This window comes from Thunnus albacares, chromosome 10, assembly GCF_914725855.1.
Source record: "Thunnus albacares chromosome 10, fThuAlb1.1, whole genome shotgun sequence".
NCBI classification, from domain to species: Eukaryota; Metazoa; Chordata; class Actinopteri; order Scombriformes; family Scombridae; genus Thunnus; species Thunnus albacares.
In genome coordinates, this window is record NC_058115.1 from 2387468 (window position 1) to 2400678 (window position 13211).

General features: G+C 39.4%; 1 pseudogene; it reads right to left on the minus strand.

The window, feature by feature from the left end:
• Positions 1-4941: 4941 nt before the first annotated feature.
• LOC122990949 overlaps positions 4942-13211 on the minus strand; it is a 54888-nt pseudogene continuing 46618 nt past the window's right edge.

Here is a 13211-nt window from a genome sequence, read left to right on the forward strand (position 1 = left end):
ATCTTAAAAGTGACAGTACTGTATACTGTAGTAAATGAAAGTAAAGCCAGGAAGACACTTCACAGAAAAAGTGTGACTGTGCCCAAGTTTACGCATCCACATTTTGCGCAAATTACACAGTACACTTAGCGTCCTGCAAAAGAGCGTACATACATCCAGTTCCACAGCACTACTCCACAAGGAGTGGAAATACGGACAGCACCACTCTGCCATTGCTGACCACACTGTGGTCCAAGGGGGTCTATAGCAAAATCCTGTCAACAGGATTCAAGCACTCTGATGCCACCTAGCATCTACAGTTAGGTAGTGCAGCCCCTACGTTTACTGCCGTGGCAGCACCGTAGTAACACGGCAATAAGTAAGTAAAGCAGACAAATGAAATGAGTAACATCTGTATTGTCTTCAGATGATCTTAGTCTGAGCAGCTGGGCAGAACACAGAGATATTAAATTTATTACTGAGGAAGAAGAAGAAGAAAAACAGCAAATATTCACATCTGAGATGCTAGAACAAGATATTTTTGGCATTTTACTTAAAAAACAACTTAAATGAATAAACGAGGATGGATATTGTTGCAGAATAATTTTCTGACGATTGACTAATTGATTAATAACATAAAATCAAATCAAATTAACTTTATTGTCCAATTTTGTTGCATAAAAGTAGTCTTCAAGTTCCATGACAATGAAAATCAATATCACATCATTCACATCATACGTTACAAAAACAGTAGGTAAAAAACATTTTACACTATACTAGATACAACGTAAAAAATTGGCTCCACCAGTCTCTTTGACTCTTCCTACTGAGTACTGAGCATTGAGCATTACTGAGCATTGCATAACACATGGCCGACATGGACGCTGACAACATACTGTCAGAGAGAGAAGATGCCAAATTTTTAAATAAATTACATTTGTAAATAACCAAACCTGAATCAGCATGAATGGTATTAACCAGACCTGATGCCTGATATTTTTTACAGGTAGCAGAATTCTACTGCAGCGCAAGGTAAACTATGTGACAAAATTGACTGGTTACTCATTCTTTGCCCCCCACGGGGTATGTTCCAGAGCTAGAAAAACCCAACAAGGGGGCTCAGGGCAAAAATGAGGTGTGGGCCCCTACTGAGTCCCTAAACACTTGTTCCCCCAACCGTTTTTGCCCAAAATCCCAAACCAGTACTTCTACAATGGGATACTTTCCTGCACTAGGTTTGCTGTATGTCAGTAAGTTTGTGATAATTTGATTAAACAGTATTTCCAAACAAATTTGTAATTAATCAGATTACCATAAAGAAATAGCCACAGAGACACCCTGGTTCCCCTGAGGGTCTGTCACCTGTTCATCCAAGTGTCTTGACTAGTCGAGGCCTGGCAGTCATGAGCATTAGGTCTGTCAGTCTGTCATCATGTGCTGTTCTGAGATATCTTTTGACATTTTAATGCTGAAAACAATCTCCATCAAGTGTGGTACATAGTGGAAAAGCAACAGCAGTGTAGAAATACTTGGCAGTCTCTGAGAATGCTTAAGGCGATGAGTTCTGCTTGATCAAGGTAGAAAGTATGCCTTTGCTGTCACCTTCTACATCTGTTTCAGTCATGGGGAACAAAGGTGTAGGAAACTGACATAGTGGCTGGCGAGGTCATATTGGTGTGACATATTACACATATGCACGGACAGAACCTGTCAGTGTGGACACAATGCCTGCAGATTACGCTTGTACCAGAGTAAACTTTTTTTTTCAAATAAAAACTAAATATATTGTTCAGCATTTATATAATCATTTGGTATAGTATTTGGAAAATGAACAGAAAGTATAAAACATGATATAAAATACGAAACATCATCACAACAGGAGTCTGATCTGTGGTGTTAAAGAGGTTAATTTTCATTTTCCAATTATGTTTTCCTAAAGACAATTTCCAGTGTATCTGAAGTTTATCATTTAGCATTTCAATGTAAATCCATCCAATCCACGCAATCAATTTCATAAGCAAATCCCTCAGGGAAGCTAATCACTTTAAATCCCAGTACAGGATTTTACTGCCATGGCAGCGTTGGCGTCATATTTTCCAACAGTGGATACAGTATCTCACTTTAAAACAAAAGACGTTAAATAATTGCATAATGCAAGTGGGATTACCTGTGATAATCCAATATGCTGAGCGTCTGACAGCTGTGACGAAGCTCAGAGGCAGTAATGTGATCAGTGTGCTGTAATTGGTGTAATCATGAAAACAAATCTCTGCATAGATTTAAGCTCACGGGAGAGAACCTTGGTTCTCGTCTTTCCTTTGAAAACAAATAGATGTCTATGTTAAAAGCTCTTACTATCAGAGGAAGCCAAGCGGCTGACAGTTCTTGGTTTTCCTAAAAGTTAAGATATGGTAAAATGTTCATTAATTTCTTGTCTGTCTCCAATTAAGGTTTATTTGAATTCCAAAAACTGATGAATGTTTAAATGAGTCCTTACAGCTAGAAAATAAGATAGAATTTGAAACAAATACCTCTATTTCATGATGTTGAAATTCAAATAAAATGACAGTGGCTGAACAAAAGAAGACTGAAAATTCAGTTTCTCCAAAAAGGTGGCCCTTTGGCTTAATTTACCCCAGATCAGAAGTAAATTAATCCTAGTGGGAGAGTCCTTGTGCCATCTGGGGGCAAACTTATCCACTAAAGTACTGATGCACTGTATCTTGGCAAGATATAAATATATTGTTTCAATGTCAAGTGATCTTGAATTAGTCTTAAATACAGTTTAAACTGCAATTAGCTCTTCTTAGCCATGGTTACCCAAGAGCTGAGGATGCCCAATATGAATGCCACAGGGCCTGAATGTTCCAATTCAAAAAGTTCCCAGTCAGTAAAATGCCCTGATTCATTAAGCTCTGATGCAAATGAATCTTTTATGGGAGCTTTTATCTCTCCTCACTTGTTTTCATTAGCAAAGAGCAACAAAAAACGTATACCGTAGGTAGCAGACAGACCGTCACTATCTCTGGTTAAAATGACAGACATCAGCGGCAGCTAATTAACGTTAATTCTGTAACAGCTATAATAAAAAATTGTGATTTTCTGTTATTTATATCCCGTTACGATGTCAGTATCTATGTTAAGTAAACATGGTCAAAGTTCCAAAACTTGAGGTAAACGTATGTAAATGCCACCTGCAAGTCAAAAGCCAGGGCTTCAACCAGTTCTGAACACAGTTTGTTTGAACACAGAACAGTTTGTAACGCATGCCCACAAACAGCCGTCTGTTCTGTAGTCTTTATTGCTAAGGTTGTTGCTAAGGTTTTTCCATGCGTTGTTTGCGTTGTCCACTTTGCATTGGATTTGGAAACCAATCAGAACAGTGTGGGTTTATCAACAGGCGGTCGTAAAGAGAGAGTCAAAACTGCCTGTTTCAGGCAGAGGCTGAGTTGAGGGGCTTCATAAAGGCCACAAGGAGTTTTTCTATACATAAGGAGCCCCAGATTAAAAATGTAGACCTGGAAATGTGTGGATCATGTCTTCTTTGGTGAGCGCTCTACAGATGCTGTCTGTATTCAGACTGTTTGAGAGTAAAGAGACACATCACTCAGTGGTACCACAGTATGACCGCCAGTGGTGCCTAGCTCCTCCAGTTTGGACACCATTGCAAAATTTGGAATATAATGAAATCGGAAATATATTTATTACTGAAGCAATATGAAATTGTATAAATTATATAATCTCAGAGAAAGTGTTGCATGGAAAAATCTAAAAGAAATCAAAGTGCACAAGAAGTTAAGTTAAATTTTCTTACGCTTTCATGGAGTATGCAGATATAGTTTACTTCAGAAAACTGGTGAGGTAAGTGCAATGAAACCATTATACCTTTTTTATACTCAACAATGGAATTTTGACTAACTTACTGCCACAGCCCATTTTACCATTAAACTTCATTAACACTCAAATGTAGTCTTGCTTGGTATTACACCTAAATAAGATCATGTCAACTCACTGAAGCAAAACTTGGCTTAATGCAACTCCATGGGCTTTAACAAAACTCTAACTTAATCTGCTCCATCACATCCCTGATCATCTCCCTACATTTTTCTGTTGAACTATGATATAACACTACCTTGTGCTTTGGCAATAACAGTAAAGAATCATTTCAAGGTGCATGAACAAACAAATAATGCAGTTTTTTATGGACAAGACTGTCCATAAACATACACTATATGACTATGGATCCATATTAGAATACAATATGCATTTTACTTTATTTGCTTAAGAAATCTGGACGTAAATGTTGTTATTTTGTAATTTTCTCTACATGTAGCAATGTATCCACTAACGACGGCAACATGTGGCAAGTTACAAACAGTTCTAGGGTTGCTGTGTTATAATGACTTTAATTTTTTTAAGACTGGTTGTGTTGTGGAAACTGATTTTAGCCATGACACAAAACCTTAGTATATAAAACTTCAATCTAGACCCAGCTGCTAATGCAAGCTGAGGTGCAGGAGCACATGGGTGAAGACAAAGACGCAATCATGCAAGTGAAATGTTGACGTGCACACATTTGCAAAAGCATACATTATGTAAATTATTAGTCTAAAAGCTTTCACCAAAAACGTACCCTTGTTTTTTAAAATGTCTCTGCGAAATATTCCAAAGGAGTTACAGCACTAAAGAAGCTAACAGAAGAGTTTTGTTTTTTGGGGGTTTTTTTGTTTTTTTTTAAAAACAAGAAAACTTAAAAGATCCTTGCTCGTAATGTAATCCACGCATGCTGGAGCCTCTCTATGCACCCTGGACTCATGAAGCAATGGCATATGACTGGGGGTCACTCATCAGGATGGGGAGATAGTCAGCTCACCCCCCTGCCGAATCTGCTACCAGGCCAGTCCAGGTTTTCAAACATAAACATCAGATTAAATATCAAGTAAGACCATCTGTACATCCATCTCAACATCGAAGGAAACAGTCCTGGCCACATGGATCTTCTGGGGTTCCTAACCGCCCAGATGGCGGCCTTTTCTCCCCGCTGAGGTCGAGAGGAGGTTCCAGGTGCATCGGGCTGGTGTTGAGGGGCTTGAGAGGAGCTTCTACCCTCTGGCCACTGGGATCCTGGATGGGATTGCTACATAGGACTGTCATCTGAGACCGTTTATCGTACCACAGAGCATGCCTGTCAAAACCTGCATCAAGTTCAAAGCAGTGTTACATCAGCAAAAACACCTGGGCTGTGTTTCATGGAATGCTTTTTGGACTACTGTTGATACTCATTGCTGTATTGTCTGTACGTGTCTGTCTGGCCAGAGCAGTCAACATTGATGGAAAACAACTGGGACAACAAGTGATTGAGCTTGGGACAAATGCTGGCTCATGGCCAGTTGACACCCCTACAGTGAGTCTTCATCATAACTTACTGGGATATTTTGCAGTCTATTCCTCTGTCCTGTGGCACGGATGAGCCCAGGTGCCACAGCGCATCACTGATCCAGTGGACCGGTCATCTGCCACCCCATTTTGGAGAGTAGCAGGTCTCCTCTTCATGCTGATCCTGCTCTCTGGAGATGTTCAGCTAAATCCTGGACCAGTGACACCTGGAGTGCTGCAGAACTTCGATGCTGATTTGCGCCCGAGTGTGTCTGGGACTCCTCTGGTGCCAGTAACGAATGAGCAGCAACTTTCTGAGCCGGGCTTCTCCCTTAACAGACTAAACTTTGTTAACACGAGGCATGATGGCTCCATGAATAACTTTTCACTACTGGGCTGTGGAAACCTTGATAGGTCCAGTGTCTCTCTCACAAAACCTGCTGCTGACACCACTGCATGTTGAAACCCTGCAGCAAGGAGGCAGAAGTTATTCAAAACCTTCCAAACTGTTAATCATGCAAAAGTCTTCTAGGACCCGAAGCTGAAACCAAAGGGACTATTCGGTGGACATTTTAACATCAGAAACATTACTGCAAAGAGCAATCAGCTAACTCATGTTGTGTCTGACTCAAATCTGGACTTTCTCTGTCTGACTGAAACATGGTTGAAACAAACAACTCCTGCGAGTGTGTTCATGGTGCCCGGATACCATTGTTTCAGAAGAGACAGACCTGATGGAGGAGGAGGAGGGGTCCTTTTTTATGTGAGAGACAACATCAAATGTGAACGTGTGGTTTATAATGCGGGTAACACATTAGAATATATTGGGATAAAAATAATGTTGTCCCAAACAAATGTCTTTTAACATCATAGGTGTCTATAGGTCCCCTTCTGCAGATGACACTTTGATTAACTCAAAGTGATTAACTCACAGAAGTCTTGAAAGAGTGCAATCTCAACAAGAATTATTACTTATGGGTGATCTTAATGTGAACTGGGAGGATAAAACTATGAGAAAAAAACTAAAAAGGATCACAGAGAAATTCCAACTAGAACAACTAGTAAAGGGCTGAACTGGGATTGCAAAATGCTCCAGTACACAAATCGCTCTGATATTTACTAACAAACCAGAAAGAATAACTAAAAGTTATAATTTAATCACTGGCTTATCAGATCATGACCTAACCCTATGTGCAAGAAAATTGACTAAAAGTAGATTTAAGACCACAGCAACTAAGACAATGATCCTTCAATGCATACCCAGAGCTAAGCAAGAAGAATTTTCCAGTGAAATTAACAGCTTGAACTGGGATGATGTACTGTCCTCTGATGACCTGGACTATGGCTGTGATACTTTTACTCACAGAATCATCTCTGTGAGGGAAAGATTTAATATGAGGATACAGATAAAATCTAAAAATAAAAACAATTTGCCATGGTTTAATGAAAATTTGTGGAAACTAATGAAATCTAGAGATGCTGCACTAAGGAAGGCAATTAAAACTAGAAGAGACACTGACATGCTGATTTAGAAAAGTTTAAGGAACAAAGTTATCCAAGAGCTAAGAGAAGCTAAATCTCATTTTTATCTCAATATTTTGAATGAGGCAAAAGGCGACAGTAAATTGACCTGGAAAAACATTGATAATCTCACATGGAGGGACCCAAAATTTTTAGGGATTTTAGAGATTTTAAACTCAAAGTACAGGGAAAGTTCATTTAAGATCATCTTACTGTTGCTTCTGTCTTTGATATTTTTTTTTCTTGAGTCTGTATATGAGTTAGTAAAAAAATTAATGAAGAGGACACTAGATATTGTTCCTATAGATGCTCCAGGTCAGGTTTTCGAGCTGGTAGAAACTAATGAGTTACAAGTAAAAAAAATCATCAGCTCCTTTATCAAATCACACAAAGATATTTTAACTCCCCCTATTGCTCATTTCATTAAATAAATTAAACTAATTGTCTTTTAAACACAGCGTCTTGAAATGTGCCATTGTCATGCCTATTTTTAAATCTGGAGACTGCCTTGAAGCCAGTAACTACAGACCAATAAGTATACTGCCAGTACTCTCAAAGGTTGCCGAGAAAGTTGTCATTAAACAACTCACAATATTTCTTAATACAAGCAATTTTGGTCTACATTGTATGCACTTTGGCTTTAGAGCATGTCATTCCACCGAAACTGCTACCTTGCACTTAATAGAGCAAGTTAAATCAAGACTTGACAAAGGAGGAATAGTTGGTGCCGTATTTTTAGATCTGCGTAAAGCATTCGACACAGTCAATTATGATGTTTTAATATCAAAACTCTCTAAATGTAACTTCTCATCTGGAGCACTGGCATGGATGTCTTCATATTTATCCAATAGGATACAATGTGTTAAAGTTGGTGACACACTGTCCAATAACATGAACTGCACAATGGGTGTTCCACAAGGGCCAGTGTAAGGTCCCCTATTATTTAGCCTATATATTAATCTCCCTCAACAGTGTCATGATGCAGAACTTCAAATGTATGCAGATGACACCGTACACACATGCAAAAACAGTTAGCAGAGTTAGCTGCTGCTAAGCTAACAATCGCATTGGAAAGGATCACACATTGGCTTGATCAATCATGTCTGAGTCTAAATGTAAACAAGACAAAAGGTATGTTTTTCTCTAAAACTATGGTACAACCTCCTAATGCTGATATTTTCATAAAAGGTGAAAAAATGCTTTCTACTGTTTGTTGTTGTGCTGTTGTATGTTTTTTGTCAGGGACTACAGATGCAAATTAGCTTCAAGCTAACTCTGGTGCAGTGCATCTTTAATGTTTCAAACTGCACACTGTCCCATTCAATAAATAAAAATATCTGAGAAGAGATTATATGCTGACAAATCAGTAGTTTTGGCTTCGGTGGACGGGAGGTACTTTTGAAGCCCTTTTATAGTTTCCAATCCAGTTCTGAAAGAGAAAATTAAAGTGACAATGTCACTAAAGCGAAGAGAAATATATTATTATTTTGGTGAAAGTAGTGTAATAAGTAACATGTTACTCTAGTAGGTTGGTATGCCCCTACTAGCCCATATATGTGGGACTGATGTGTTGCTGATAACGCCTATTTAATAGGCTGATAACAGTCAAATCGAGTGGACAGAGTGAAGCCTCTTATCTAGAGAAATGATCAGCTGATCACCTCACCTCACTTTAAGAACCTCCCAGTTCAACATTGATTCATTACAGATCAGATCAGAACATTTGATCTGATCAGCTCCATAGTTGTGAATCAGGACCTTAAGTATTTGGAGTAGGTAGCTGGTAAAGAACAGGAGGCTGCAGCTGTTAAGTGAATGTGTCAGATACATTAATCTATCATTTCATATATAATGCAGCTCAAATCATTTTGAGGTTGTGAACATTAATTTGTCTGCCTTTAATAGCTGCAGTGTTTCTGCTTCTCAGCCAACAAATGTGATTAGACATCTTTGAGCTGTAGTTATTTTAGCTTTCAGTTCAAATGTTGAAATGCAAATGTAATAAGATTTGATAAGGAATGCAAAGAAATTCAGATTGAATCTCATCCCTACAGATCTGTGATGACGGAAAAAATCTACATAAAGTGTGTTAGTTTGGTGTTGTTCCACCATGAGCCTCCAGAACAGCTTCAGCAAGCCTTGTCACACAATCTGCAGATTCTTTTGTGTGTGGAACCCTACTGTTGGGATGAACAGCATCCTTCCAAAATATATTCCCCCATTTGGTGTTTTGATGATGGTGGTGGAGAGCACTGGTTTTCATGGTACTCCAAAATCTCCCACAGTTCTCTACATATTTATTTGTATCAAATTCAGTTTTGGTTTGCAAGCCGCCTTGACAGTGCTGACCTTTGAGGGGACCATTTACTATCACACTAAAAAGTGTTCCACAAAAGAGCAATGGCTTGCAGACAGTTATGAGACAGGACTCGATGGTACAAATTTGTCTTTTAAATAAACTGTGTGAAGTTATTGTCCTATCAGTGACAGAGCTAAGATAGCCTAGTCTAGTTAGCTCATCAGCTACAGAAGTTAATCAATCCTGCAAGAAGTTAAGTCACCAAGCTTCTGGAACCACCTATTTCATGTTCATGAGCAAATGTGACTGAGGCATGACCACCACTTAAGGTAACAAATGCACTTGTTGGGTAAGTGAAAGTTTATGGTTTTGGTTTACACAAAATGTCTCATGCTTCAAGTAACTGCGGACTTAACCTTAAAGAACTGCCAGTACCTAAACAAAATTTTAATAATGCCGTAGTTACTGCCTGGGTACATTGTACTGCAAAATCTGATATTGAATGAAATACTTTGTTAGTGAATATTTTACATTTTCTCATTGTGTCTACAGAAAATGTCATCCAGGAGGCATTACATTTCCCTCAAATGGTACTTGCTCTTGTAATTTAGTAGTACATCAGTGTCATTTCTGGGAGACAGGGTTGCCTGCCTAAGAAATCCTCTATATCATTGCACACTTCTGCCTATACTGCTGACAGACAAGAGTCATAATTTACACGGCACCTGGAGGTCCCTTGTCAGTTAAACACAATCATTAGTCATATTTAGGCATTTGAATAAACAACATATTTATATACTTGTATTACCAATTTGGTAGCACTCATTGATTTTGCTGCTGGTTCTTACCACTTTATGCCAGCAGTTATGGGACCTTTCTGGTGGTAAACTTTTGAACCTGAAGAGCTGATGCAGACCGCCTGAAAGCACCATTACTTCTGGACAAGAACACCAAATGATAATGAGGTCAATCTTTTGCCGAGTGTTTCATTTGTGGAGGGATTGTAGGTTTTTCCCATGAGCCTTCAATCCTCTGAAGGCTGCAGAACTGTTACGCTGAGTATGTCATCTGAAATCTTTGTCATTTCTGAGGTAGAGCCACTGAAGACAATTAACCTCAAATATATCCTCCTACTTATTTCTATTTCCTCTCCTCTCACTTTACATGATCATATTGTAGAATACTGTTAAAATACTGAGGCCTAACATTGCACTTCCTTATTGTTGGCTGCCTGTAACTAGTTTGAGCAGTTGAAGGTTATTTTTCTGCTGCATTCATTGTAAGTCACTCAGTAGAATAGAAGCATCAGCTGAATGTCTACAATGTAAAATGTAAATGTAACCTCAAATCACATATTCCTTTACTCTGTGTCACTGTGCGCCTCTTCATGTATTTTATCGTCACCAACATGTCAGCCTCCCCCTTAACCTCTCCTTTCCTCTCTACCTTCCCCCCCCCTTCTCTCCCTCATTCTGGTAGAACAACAGAAACCAAGTCGATGGCAGTGACAGGTGACGGTTTAGATGAAAGTCCCTGACTCCAGCGGCTGTCACAGCGCTCAGCAGAGAACTGAAAGAACCAAAGGAAGAAAGGTTTTAGTTGGAGGGGAATGGAGGGAGGCGAGGAAGGAGCGGAGGTGGAGATGTGAACTGAAGTCGTGGAGTGTCGCCCCCGGGGCTCTGAGCCTCTAATTGACTGCAGTGGGCTGACAGAGGCTCTTTGTGACTGTCATTGCCGACACACACACACACACACACACACACACACACACACACACAGAGGTTTGTATTTCTATACTTGTGAGGGTTATTTGCACTCCCTCTAACCTTAACGCTTATCCTCACAGCCACATGTCTGGTCTTAAACCTTACCCAAACCTCATCTAAATCCACATCTGCATTTCTAAGAACATTATTCAATGGATTCAAATGAAATAGGTACAATCAGGCCCTGCTTACACCTGGCATTAATGTGCATCTTGGGTGATCTGATCTCAAGTGGACAGTTGTGAATGCACCCAAGACGCAGTGAGGACGCACTGAGATCTGCAGGATCATTGAGATGATCTGGGACGCATGTGGCCGCATTCATCTAGCAGTGTGAACACAATGCATCCTGGGCCACATTGAAGGACTGCCTACACAACTGACGCCCTCTATTTTCCGGCAGACTAGGCACAGGACTTGCATTGTTGCTTTCGTTCCTTGAATGCCTCTGTCCAAAGCTGCGTTTGATTACAGGACTTGTTTGATTACAGGATAAACAAATGCATTATTTTGTTTTTCCATTTTTCATGTGAATTAAAAGAAAACAAAATCTACTTCCCATTTTTCCAGTTCCAGTTTTTGTCTTCAAATGGGTAATTGGAATAGAAATGAAACCAAACCAGAAAATAACTTGTTTTTTGCTTGTCTGACTAAAAAGCTTATTTCAGAAGCTAAACATTTAATTCTGTTTCCCCTGGATAGTTTCCTCTGTCCTGTCAAGTTAACTACAGTTTTTAGTTTTGCTGTGCTGCTTGATATAATGGAGCTCAGGATTTATCAGGAGGATGGCTGCTTTACTCCAAACACTATATGAACCTTGACTGTGTGTGTAACAGCTGACCAATTGTATGTGTCGAAGAACACAGAACATTAACTAACATTAGATCCTGACCAATCCTGTTGGCATGTCAGAGATTTAAATAATCGATTAAGTCATGACGGGGCACACAATGCATTGTATATTTGTTTATCCTGTTATCAAACAAGTTGAACACAGCTTTGGATGGAGGGTACATGCCGGTTAAAAACAACAGAGAATTTGTTTTTTGCAAACGGGAATGATGTACATGTTTGGTGTAATCAAGGCCTCAGTGTATTTGTTTGTAGAAGCAAAGACGTCCAACTATGCCTATGTATGACACACATTTGCAAAGTCAACCATATAGTAAACTGTCTTATGTGTGATAACTTCGGAGTGTAAATGACACTGCAGAATCCAAAATAAGGGGAATATTTTTAGAATTTTTCTATAGGAGTCTAACACCTATAATCAGCTAGATCTACATTCATTTTTTGTTGGCCACTTGAGGGCAGTGCAACAAGACATAAACACAAAACACAGCGCTTATACATTTACTCTGGTGAATGTAAATGTTTTATGGGCTTGTCCCAGCAAACAAAATAATGTCCCCGGATGTCCCCTAAAGGTCCCTGTGAAGATCATAGTTCTCTTGGTCTCCTGAATGTTCGAGAGATGTGCCCTGCTTGCTGGGTATACTTAATCAGTATACTAGTTTAGGTTTTTGAAGGATCAGCTTCATGGCTGAAAGAAAACGACATCATGTTGCTAGGAGACGGAACGTGAACTGTGACCTCTACTGTCAGGGTCACACACCACAGGCGTTTCTCAATCTGCGTCTGTACTTGTGTTCTTGTAGACTTGTGACACATCATCAGTTGCAGCCCAACTACTGTTCCAATCAAAGTCCACATCTAGCTAAGTACAGTCCAAATACCTGGATGTGTTCTTGCTCCGCCCATTTTATCAGGGGTTCATCAGGAGCTGACTTGTGTGGATATGAAACAGCCAAGTATCCCAGAATAGCCAGGATAAAAGCTGTTGTAATTTTCACTGTATTTTTTCACGTTAAAAGAGTATATTGAGAAGTGTTCCTAATATTATACCTCCTTCATGTATGTTAATGATGTGGACAAAATATTTGTAAAAGTAGAATTTAGGGCAGAGCTGTTGTGTTGGACTGCACAGGTGTTCCTGATAAAGTGCTCAGTGAGTTTATATTCACTTCTAACCCCTACAGTAACTGGGTAACATTTCTTTTCTTGAGTGGATTGTTGTCATCCTCCTATCCTGTTCCTTCACAGAAATACATAAACATGCATCTATTTATGTTAATACACTCACAAGCACACTCACAAGTAGTTGTACAGAAAAAGAAATGCATAGAAAAATCCTGCATCCATGCACATGTCAACACATAATCACAAAAACACACACGCATGCACCAACTCCCACGATGGCTGTGTCTTGG